Source organism: Populus nigra, chromosome 18, assembly GCF_951802175.1.
Source record: "Populus nigra chromosome 18, ddPopNigr1.1, whole genome shotgun sequence".
Lineage (NCBI taxonomy): Eukaryota > Viridiplantae > Streptophyta > Magnoliopsida > Malpighiales > Salicaceae > Populus > Populus nigra.
In genome coordinates this window covers 9587175-9597383 of record NC_084869.1, presented here as the reverse complement: position 1 = coordinate 9597383, position 10209 = coordinate 9587175, and the positions used below count along the sequence as shown (strand labels likewise).

General features: G+C 31.7%; 1 pseudogene; it reads right to left on the bottom strand.

Moving 5' to 3' along the window:
* Window positions 1-4493: 4493 nt before the first annotated feature.
* LOC133678937 (M phase phosphoprotein 10-like) lies at window positions 4494-9627 on the bottom strand (annotated as a pseudogene).
* Window positions 9628-10209: the final 582 nt, after the last annotated feature.

Sequence of the window (10209 nt, the reverse complement as noted above, 5' to 3'; positions counted from 1 at the left end):
ACTCCCAAGCAGGCGTTTATGGAAAACAGAAGGTAAGTGTACATTAATAAGAACTAAAAGCATCTTACATTAATAAAAGGTTTTCAACAACTTTTGATTTGGCATGTTATATCACCTGGTTGTCCAAGAACACAATATGAACATGACACAAACCCTTCTTTTTACAAAAAACAAAAAATAAAGAGATTATGGTTTTTATGCTTTATGGTCTAAGCATTTCATCATCAATACAAGTAATACATCATCCATAAAAATAATATACATTTCTTTGGAAAATGCTTTATAAACATCACAATAAAACCTATTTAGCAATTACTCCATTACAACCATTTATACAACAATAACAATAAATATAATCAATAAATTAATCAAGATAGTCAGTGGGTTTTTAAGTCCCTTGCCTAGCTAGTAGCTAGTACCTTTAGCCTTTAGGAGCTGGGTTAGAACTTGGAATGGTTCATGACCCCATTCCTTCTCCTAACATGGCACATGGAACTTGGAATTGTTGATGTATTGCTCAAGGTAAACACTAATATTATATAGATGGTATAAGATCAACGAGATGGAATGGGGAAAAAAAAAGGAAAAGGAAGTTTCCAATTTAAGCAAAAATCTAATAGGCATAAATAAAACAACAACATGTTACCTTAATTTCCATCAACAACCTTATTATGAAATAATCAATTGCAAGCCACAATCAAAGAATCAAAAAGTATAAGATCCAACAATGACCATTGCTTGTGGGAATTTGAATACTACTCATCTTAGTTAACTAAAAATCAAAACCCTTGTCATAAAATAAGAAAATCTAACACCTTAAACCCAAACCTTAAATACATTCCCACAAAATAAAACATTGTTTTTCTTTTTCAAATACCCATATTCCTTAACTAAAAACCAAAATTCCCTTTACAAAAAGGAAATCTAGAAGCCAAAAACCTAACCCAAATCCAAAAAATGAAAACAAATCAACAAACCTAGGTAAACAAAACTTCAAAAAAATTCAAAACTCAAAAAAGAATTAACTAAAATAGAATCTCAAAAGAAGATATACATCTATACTTATACCACCATCACAAGCTTAAGGTTTGGATAATCAACAACTTACTAATTCGGCAAAGCCTACACAAATTATATATAAAAAATCATTTAAAAGAAAATAAAAATGAAATCTTGAGATTATTGCAATGTAGAAAATGAAAATGAACCAAGGGAGGGAAGATGCACTGGGTTGGGAGGCTGGATTTTTTAGGTTGGCTGTCAAAGATTTGAAGTGGGTAGGAGAGAGATCAAGTATAGAGTTTGAATTGAAATCAAATAAGAAGAAGAAATGGGAGAGAAGAGAAGATTGGCGTGTTTTAAATCACTTTAAAATCGCCAATGAAATTACCGATGATTTTTTTTAATTTCATCGTTGTTTTCGTCGAAAATTACTGACAAAATTTATTCATCATATTTTATATTAGTACAACCACGATGAAATATTTTTTTGTTGGTGTTTCCATTATTTTTTTTATAATTTTCTAATAGTGTTTTTATTATGGGATAAATCTCATTCTTTAGCCTACTATTGCAATTTATTTCACAACCAAATGAGAGATCTCTTTTACTTTTTTTTGCAATTCTTTTGTTTTCATTTTGTCTTGTCATTTTCCTTGGAGAAATCTATGGTTAATTTGGTTTACAATCTTATCTGATCTATAAGTATCATTGCAAATAAGTGAAATGATTAGAACTTTATGAGCTTGATTTAAGAAAGTGAAAACCTTTATGTAAAGTAGGTATCATCTTACACAATTTTTTGCAATTTTTTTTTCATTCAACACATACCATGAGCTAATTGATGATGGATTTTTATACATTTATGATTAATTGAGATTGAAACTTAGTGTTTTCTTTCAATATTCTTCCAACCCTCTTCCACAGGGTTTCTATCTGTATCTCGCCTTCTTCAACTCTCCTCTATAAGGTTTTCCCCCTCTTAATCAATTTATCCTTCTTAAACAGAAATTTCTACAACCCTTTAAGTTTTGTATTCTTGTTCTACATCAACCTTCTAAGTAAAAAAGCTATCAATATAATAAAATTCTTATAATATACTCCAATATTAATTCCTAAAAAAAATTAATTTCTTTTTAATTATATGTCTATTTAAATACTATGCTAAACCCTAAATAACACATAATAAACTTCCTAAATCATTATAAACTAATGTTACTTGTTTTGGCAAGCTCTTCTAGCATTAAAAAAAAAAAACAAATTCTCTAAGAATAAGATTCATAAGATTTTTATCCATTTATAGGAATTGATTCTAATTCATATAATTAAAATAAAATATTTTAAAACAAAAATATTCACAAATAATATTATGCTAATGCTCATATTAATTAAAATTAAGTATAAAACACCAAAAGGCGTGGGGATACCAGGTTCAAGAACTTTATTTTTTTAAAACAATTTTTTACTTAATTGTATCATAACAAAAATAGATGCTTATAAAATTAAGCATAAATAAAATATCACGATGTTTATTTAAGACTGTGATAACTTCATAGAAAAAAATTAAAATAATTTATGAAACTAATTCAAAATTAAGTAATTGTTAAAGAATAAAATTAAAAAAAAAAGATGGGGAAACGCCACGAAAAGAAGGAGAATGCAAAAAGGAAAACAATAGCCAAATTTTTTTTTCCAATTCACCCTCCATTTATTTACCATTTTCCCCATTTTTTTATTTTAATTTGGTTTTTTTATTCTCAATTTCATCTCTAGACTTTTTTTAACAATGGTTTGGGTTGTCTTTGAACCAACTAAGTCGACTGAATCATATTAGAATAACTCCTACACGATTTAATTTTAATCTTAGACTAAGCAAGGAGTCAAAGTCAATAGGAAAAAAAATTTTGTTAATTTTTTTTAATTTTATCCTCGTATCCTTTTTACTGGTCAATTAGATTGTTTTTTGATTGACTAAATCAACCGGATCATGTTAAGATAACTCTAACAAGATTTCATTTAAACTCAGATTATGCAACAAATTGAGTTGAGAGGTTTTTTATGTCAATTTTTTTTTCCTCTTAATTTCATCCTCAAACTTTTTTTAATAGTCAAAATGATTTTAGACCAACCAAGTTGATCAAATCACACCAAAATAACTTTCACATAATTTAACTTTAAATAAAAAATCAAATCAAGAAATTTCAAAATTGACCCGCTAAATTAAATTTAATATAAATATTAAATAATTATCTACAATCAACCTGAGTATTTTTTGTTGCAGCGTGCACCCCAAGTTTTTTGGTATAAAAAGTATAATTTTTCATTCAAATATCTATCTTCCTGGAGAAATTCTGATTAGCTTCAAGAGGAGCTTCCATAACTGTGGGGAAAAAAAGCGTGTAAAATGCATTGGAAAGCGTTTGGCTGCGTGGTAGCTTCCACGTTTTAATACCACCGCAGATATCAGTTGTTTGGTAAATGATAAACCATGATTTACTGTTAATGGAACCTACCAAAATTTACGTATGCGTCTACGTTCCGTTGAAAGCAGCTCCAAGTTGCTTTACTTGCGTCTGCGTGGTAACCAGTGAAGTTTTCTTCAAATTGTGTCTCAGCGAAGTAGCGAACAGTGTACCTTGTCATACAAAGACTGTTCTCATTTGATGATTTTTCCATCCTTGGAATATATATATATATATATATATATATATATATATATATATAAAAGTGAATTGCATTGTTCACTCAAAACAAATGAACAGTGCAATTCACTTGTATTTTTTTTTTCAATGTGTTTATTTTTTGTATTTTTTTTTTAAAAAACTAGTTTATAGTGAATTAAATTTACTCATATTGTGAACAATATTTTTTCTTTAAAAAACTAGTGTAAAGCAAATTAAATTTACACACTGTAATATCAAATTAATTTTATTCCTTATAATATTTTATCTAAATTTATTACACGCATAAAAAATTATGGAAACTGTAGTTCCTATCGGATGAATTTTATACATAATAGAATTGTAGATGGTTTAATAAAATAATAAAAAATATTTTATATAAAGTATTATTTATTTCATGATATAATAACAATAGTTAAATCTACAATATTTAAATTAAAAACCATCAATATTAAAATATATTTTTTAAAATTATTTTATAACCTCAATTTCAAAAGCATTCTTAACCAAACACATTAAACTATTTTTTGTTCAATCTCAATTTCAACCACAGTTTTAACCAAACATCTATTTTTTCAAACCAATCTCAACTAAAAATACTTTTTATAAAACAACTTTTGTCAAACCACAACCACAATAGCTACCACAACACCAAACACACTACGGGAGCCAGAACAGAGCTTATTTATGATAACTTGCCAAAATAAGAAGAGAAAGTTAAAGTCCTGTTTACGTACTTTGTTTCCGTAGAGCTATTTGCCCCAGTTAGGTCCCCTAAGTAAATAGTTCAACAAAAGAACCGCTTCCCCAATATTCTTCCAGGTAATGCTTCTCATCATTCATCCTTGCTTTAACTTCTGATTCATATTTCACATTGCATGACAGAACCAGCCTCATGGCAATAAAATGCAATAATAATGTGTCAAACATTGATCAGAGGTTGAATAATATTTTCAACTCTAAATTCTAATTCTAAAGTATAAAAGGTATAATAGCCTATGGTTGCCAACATCCCACCGAGCTTCTTTCAAGGTATATCCCAAATCTTTCTAGTTCTTCTTCTGGCATAGTTTTCTTCTCGTCAGTGCTTGTTAAAAGCATGAAACAAATGGGCATCTTACAGTGCTGCAAGGTACCGCTCTTCTCCTGTTTCTCCTCTCCATCTGGCGGTCCTAAACTTGAAACCATAACTTCCAAAAGGTTCCATGGCTCTTTGTGCATGGATATAACGATGAAACAAGTCACTATTCTTCCTTGCCTGCATTTTAATAAAAAATTGAGGTTTAGTGAGTGTCAAATTGGGTTAATTTAAGCTTCCAAAAATAATGACACCTGACGGTTAAGATGAACACTCACCATCATCGTGGTATAGTGTTGTGTTCTCTCGTGCCTTCTTTGCTGTCCCTTTAACCGATTCAGCTGTAACCATCAATTAATGGTTAATATGAGAGGAAAGATCGAACATGCAAGCAAAAACTAGATGAGACAGAGAGAATGGTGAGAATTGAGCAGCTTTCTTCTGGATGCTTTAAACTACTAATTGATCTTTCTTTTCATGGTGTTATAAGCTGAAAGAAGCAATCAACTAGATATGCAAGGCTTTTGAGAGAATACTAAACTTTCTTATCAAATCTCACCCTTAAATTTTCTTTTCTTGTTAGCCCTCCTCCTCTTCCTCTCAGCCTGCGTAAGTTCTGCTTCTTCCTTAATATCACCTTTGCCTGAAAAAACTTCCTCTGGAGCCAGCATAGCTGCATCTGAAACTGCCATGGGTGCAATCTATACATCGAAGACTGTGTATTAGCAAGTCAAGTCAGAAACAAAGTTCAGACCGAAGAGGATAGGGAGATATCTTTTACCTCCTCCATAGCAAGAGCAGGGACATTTGCTTGGATAGACATGTCTTCTATGACCTATTAAAGTCACACAAAAGGGATCGATTTAAAAAATAAATAAAAAGGTGGATGCCCGTCATTTTATGGATTGAGAAGCATACAGGTTTGGGAGCAAAGTGGTAGTGAGAAAGTGCATCCAACTTCAAGCACAGTTTTTTGAACAGGACACTTGCCTAAGTAAAAAAAGAAAACAAGATTACACAAATCAAAGATGTCAATGTAATAAAATCAGAAGGACATAGAGAACATAATACTAAAATGCAATGTGCTGGAGTCATTGAAGATATGAAAATTTGTAATGAAGAAACAACTAAGGAGAAATAATAATAGTACCAACAACAACAAATACAACATCATGAATATCTACCTCCTTCTTCTGTTCATCTGAGAAAGATAACGGTGCAGCAGCTGGATTTGTCTTTTGAACATATTCTTCCTGTAAATAATTAGAGAGAAATTTGGATTCAATACACGAGCTCAACAACAGAAGAAAACAATCAAGCTCAGAAACTATTAAGAACAGTATAGGATCCAGTATCCAGAATTGGAAACCCGACAAAGCATGCTGGTTAAGATAGACAAACCTCATAAACATCGGCAAGACCCTTCTTGCTCTTATTATCATCCTGCACATTTTATGAAAAATACAGCGAGCAGAATTAATATTATATCATAACAGGGAACAATGGAAAATAAACTAAACTATGTTACCAGTCATATTGTTTACCAACTCTTTCAGTTCTCTCGGTGCTTTAGAGGGTAAACTGGGAGCCTTCTGAATGTCATTAAACTGTCCCTAAGACCATCATGGCAAGACTATTTCTGGTTAAAAAGTCAGCATGTGCATGCACGCACACAGACAACAATGTCTAACATAGCAAAGTATCAAAGCAGTGTCCAATTCAAAATGAGAAGCAGCAAGATCTGAACAAAGGAACCAGTTATATAGATTCAAAACAAGAAAGATCAAGATAAAATATACCCAAAATTTTTCCCATAACAAAGCATAAAATTCCATGAAGCTACTCATATTGTCAGGTACAGTGGTAGAAAATTTCTTTCTGAAAGCTTGACCTAGGATTTAGGAATTTTTTCTGCGTGTATAGAAATTTGGAAAAGCCAAAATCATAGGTGGAAGGTGCTCTGCCATTAATACCACCCATTCATCTGCCAACTTTAAGAACACGAGTATTTGGACAAATGTTCACCGTTATCTAAAAACCAGAAAATTCTGAACAGACATTGTTCAAATTATCTGAAGAACTGTGCCATGGCTTTGAATAAATAATCATGCATATGTCCAGTAACAATTGCAATGTTTATTCACCAACTTCTCATAACAAAAACAGCCAAATATAAACCAGTGCTCTCATAGTAAAAGAAGACTTGTGTATGAACCTCAACAAAGACAACCCTGTTGCCACTGCAACATAACATTGGGATAGTGTACATATGCATGTGAGCAAGTGTGTGCGCATCTGAGGTACATCAGCTCATCACATGGCCATCACATAGATATAGTTGCAGTTTACCTTGAAGCAACTGCGAAAAATTCTACTTGGTTTCTAAGTGCAAAATAAAAGAAAAATTGCATGACACAGAAATCATAAATCATAATCAATTTGTTACAAGCAATCAACACATAGCAAGAAGATTAAACATTTGAAATAAAGTCAAACAGTGATGTGTTAACAAGACAGCAAGATACATAAGAAAAGTCATTAAAAATTGAAGTTTACCTCAATGATCCTATTCTTAATCATATCTTCCAGTGTTGCAGTAACGTCCTCAGTGATTACAGGGGCAGGCCTCATATTGTGTTCAAAGTCTAAATCAACTTCTAGTGCACTATTATCTTGGGTCTGCTTGCAGCAGTTACCTGTTGCAAAGTCCATTGTATGTGACATCAAAACCAAAACCTAACATCGATTGGATTGGGTAGGATTATATCCAAAAAAGAATAAAAATAATAAATCACAAAGCATAAAAGCAATTTCTTAATTAGACATTAAAGGAAGGCCAGAGTTACCTCTCCTTGCATGGTCCAAGTTTTTGGCTCCAAATTTGCTTTCTCCATCTGCTCTATCTCAGATTGAAGCTTCTGAAGTTGTTTTTCATGGGTAGAAAATCTACCTTTTCTCTGTACAATGGAAATAACAACACCATTACATTTACACATTCGTTCACTTCTTAAAATTTAAATTATACTACTGCAGGAAAGACAGCAGAAACTTTGTTGAATGCATTTAGACATAAAAAACACATCATAATACCTCATCAACTGCTTCATCATCAAGTTCATCGTCTGAGCTTGAGTCTTCTTTTGACTTTCTTTTTAAGATTTTTCTCCTTTTACTGCCAAAGAAGTCTTCATATCTGAATCTCAGCGACGCACAAGAGAAACCAAGAATCAGTAATTCAAGGTAAAAAAAAAAAACCTTTTAAGGAAGGTAGTAAGGTCTGGTGCTGGTGGCACCATTAGAAGCAGTATGAACATGAAGAATTAGTGATAGAGGTGAACTAAGAAGAGCAAAAGAAAATGAAATACAAATCAGTATGACCATTGAAGCAACAGTTTCATAAGAAGTGCTGCCAGCAACAGGGCAAATGGAGGCCTTGCTAAGTTTCCGTGAGATTTCTCTGGAACAAATAAATAAATGAAAGAAGTGCTTTAACTATCACCATGTAACTTCAGTTATGATTCTATAACTAATAACTCATCCAGGAAAAAAAAACCCCAAAAAATAAATACAACAAAATTAGGACCTGGCATACTTGCTTGCATCTTCATCTTCCTCATCACCATCGCCAAAAACCCCAAACTGAATGATTAGATGTCCAGTGAGTATAAAAGCATGAACCATAAAAAAAAGGGAAAGAGTTGAAAATGTATAAAGGAAAAATCTATGCTAATCCAATTAAATAACACATCTACAATATGCATAATCCCAGATTAAGCTTCAATATAGACTAATTAAAAGCTATATTTGATTATGACTTTGCCAACACTACCTCCACTAGAGCAAACTCAATAACCAACAATAATCCGCGCTATCCTAGATCAAAATCATATCTAAGAATTCCCAAACCAAACAAATTATCATAATCACATAAAAAATGTTCTTGCATCCACAAATCTAATTTGATTAACTATATAAGTACGCATCACCTCATCATCTTCATCATCCTCTCCTCCCTCACCTTCATCATCATCCTCGTCTTCGTCATCCTCCTCACTTAAATTGTCTTTCTTGTTATTCTTCTTTGTATCTAGTCCATATTCCTTGGCATCCTCATCCTCCAAAAAATCCTCCAAATCCTTTATCTTCAAAAACTTATCCTCTACCACTCCCTTTTCTCCCTCCTCCTCTCCACTCTCTTCCTCTTCACTTACGTCCTCTTCACCACCCTCCTCCTCCTCCTCTTCATCATCAATTCCATACATATCCATGTCGTCGTCGTCGTCGTCACCATTACCAGCCCCATCAATTTTTTTCACCTCCTTCTCTTCTACACCGTTGTTTTTCCCTTGTAAGACCTTCTCACCAGTTACTCTAATTTCCTCTGGATTCTTCTCAAAGTGCAAAACTTGACGGCGTAAAGTGGACAACAATGGCTGTGATTGTAAGTCAATTTGCTGCCAAATCTGCTCAACATCAAACCCGTCAATTAGAAGTTGATCAAAGAGCGATTTAGGGACATGGGGATTTATTGAAGAGAAGACATGTTTACAGGCCGTGCGTGCTGTTTGAGACAGAGAAGGCGATGGTGCTAGCCATAGTGGTGGGTTAGTCGATTTTAGGCGATTTAAGGCTTCTAAGGCTGCTGCTGCTTCGCTAGGTATTGCCATGGCCGGCAGAATGTGAACGGTTCCTGTGCCTCTGGGCTCTGGGAGTGTTTTGTTGAAGTTAGTTAGGGTTTTGGGGTTTTGGAGGTAGGGCTGTGAGCACCAATATGGGGAAATTTGGGGTTATGTTTTCTATTTGCTTAAAGAAAAAAAAAAATTAGGAATGGGAATTTCAACTGAACCGAAGGATAATGATCTGAACCGATTCGAATGGTTTAGACCTGAATGAATAAGAAACTTTTAGAGCTGATCGGGTTTAAATTCGGGTTTTAAGTTGAGTATAAATAGTAAATACTAGAATGTTCATCTTGAAAACTGACCCAAACCTAACTGAGATATTAAGTATTTTTTCCAAATTAGACCGGCTATATTTGAGATAAAATAAGTTTAGTTTATTTTTATATTTTAAAAATATTTTTAAAAAATTTAAAATACTTTTATTTTTTTAAATTAATATTTTTTTTTGATAGTTTTAAATCATTTTGATATACTGATATTAAAAATAATTTATTAAAAATAAAAAAAAATATTATTTTAATATATTTCTTAATAAAAAATACTTTAAACAATTTTAAACATACTTTTCAATAATATATTTACATCAAACTGAAAATTAGATATAAATAAAATAAAATAAAATAAATTAAATGTGAAATTCCTATAACTGTTTTTCATCATAAAATGTTATATATATAAACTAGGTTTTTCTTTTTAATATATTTGAAAATAAATATTGTTTCTAACTAGATATATTATCAAAAATAAATTTTTAAAAATAACTATTAAC